We start from the raw sequence: 2,324 nt of genomic DNA, 5'->3' as shown, positions 1-2,324 counted from the left end.
AGATAATTACAAAGTTTTGATTACTATAGTTGTGCTTTTAGAAATTATTGTTGTTATGTGGACATCCATATATTGTTGTTGAAAACAGAATAAAAGAAGAAACAGAATCTGGATTTTGCTAATTAATTTAACAAATAATAAATACTCGAAAAACTGAATTTGAGCTAAAAAAATTCCCCAAAGAAATTTTACGTAACACGCGCAGCCTAACACTTTGATTACATTTCTTGGCACAAATGTACCCCATAACAAGATGATGTGTCATGCACAACTTTCAGACCCCTAGCTCATAGGTAAAGGTCACACTTGGCAGTCAAATGTAAACATGGCATGAACAGGGTCTGTTTTGTGTCCGGTCCATAACTCTGTCATTCATCAAAGGATTTCAATATTACTTGGCATACATGCTCCCCATAATCAGATAACGTGTAATGCGCAACAACCAGAACCCTAGCTCAAAGGTCACACTTGGAGATCATAGGTCAATAGGGTTTTTTTTCCTTTCAGGTCCATAACTTTGTCATGCAAAATAGGATTTAAATATTAGTTGGAACAAATATTTCCCAGGATGAGACGACATGTCATGCGTGAATTCTGAACCCTAGCTGAAAGGTCAAGGTCACACTTGCATGGATTATTTACCTGTCCACTTGTAACTCAACAATCCTTAGTGGGATTTTAATATTACTTGGTATAAATGTACCCCATTATAAGACGAAATGGCATGCGCAATACCCAGACCCCTAGCTTAAAGGTCAGTGTCACACTTGGATGTCAAAGGTTAATAAGGATTTTTTGCTGTAAGGTCAATACAAAATGTTTTCCATAATGAGGCAATCTGTCTTACGGAGCACCCTTATCCTAACACAAAGGTCAAGGTCACAGTCGGAGATCGAATGGCTGTAGGGTTTATTTCCTTCATGGTCCATAATGCTGTCATCCACTAAGGGATTTTAATATTACTTGACACAAATGTTCCCCATAATAGGGTAGTGGGTCATATGTGATACCCGGGCCCCTAACTAAAAGGTCAAGGTCACTTTTGAAGGTCTAAAGTCAACAATGCTCTTTTCCTACCCGGTCTGTGTCATATAAACCCAATCAAAAAATGTTGGTGTATTTTCTTCAAAATTACTTCGCTTTAATATGATGATTTCTTACTTTTTTTCCTCATATTTTACCACCAATTTCAAAATAAATACATTATTTTTTTTATATGTATAGATGTTATATGCTCTGCTTTTTCTTGTATGTACATGCCGCGTAGATTTCTTGAACATAATATGCCAAATGATCAACATAGAAGTTGTCAACAGTTGTTACACAATTGATTATAATAGCCAAAGTTTAGACCGTAGTCAAGATTTAGTTTTCAAAAATCATTGATATCTGATCAGAACATGATTTCTCTAAAATAAAGTAAATTCACACAGCTAAAATCTTCTCGACTACTCTTAAAATGTTAAACTGTTGACGGCTTCAATTGTAAATAGATTACATCAATCGCTCTCCTGGTTCTCTCTAAATTCTCCTGTATTACAAATCCGTCAGTGTTTTTCACAGTCGTATAAATGTAGGCTTAATTCTGGAAGGCCACATAGCCTCTCCGGACATTAAACTACTTCTATATCCTGAAACAGATTTGTTATACCGGTGTATTTACGATATAGATGGATTTACACATCGCGAGATCCTTTGCAACGGAAGTAAATTTTCAATCTATTCGATCAATAATGAGTCTGTATTATAGTAAATTACCACCGCAGGACAAAGGAAAATATATGTAGATCTTTGCATCCCCGCAACTGCCTTGCTCAAAAATGAGATACTTCAATTAATGCGCATTATAACTAGTCAAGTCAAAACTGATGATTAGGGATTCATATTGAACAGACAATAAACTATTTTCAGCAATTTTGATCTTTCATTCGGCAAATTTAGGCTAAAGTTGAATGAGAAATTGAAAATGAATTTAAAAAAAATATGTTTGATTTCCTTACATATTCTGACAGAACTTACACCTGTTAGCCCACATGATACTAGCAATATCATTAAAAGTCGAAATTAAAAATTAAACGTTTAATAAAGAGAAATTGAAGTATGGATTTTAGAAATTTAAAATCTGAAGAATTAAATGTACAGAGCTTGATTTCCTTCTTCGTTTAAATGGAGATCAAATCGAACCATGTTAGAATGATGTATAAACACGTCAGTTGTTTTCGCAAATTTAACGCTCGCGTTATCTTTTTTGTTCAATGCAGGCGATGGCAAAGGTGACGATTTGACAGGCACTAATCAGTTCTGACAGATTATAACATTGTGTT

Source organism: Mercenaria mercenaria, chromosome 5, assembly GCF_021730395.1.
Source record: "Mercenaria mercenaria strain notata chromosome 5, MADL_Memer_1, whole genome shotgun sequence".
In the NCBI taxonomy this organism is placed as follows: Eukaryota; Metazoa; Mollusca; class Bivalvia; order Venerida; family Veneridae; genus Mercenaria; species Mercenaria mercenaria.
Note: the sequence above shows the minus strand (reverse complement) of the source record.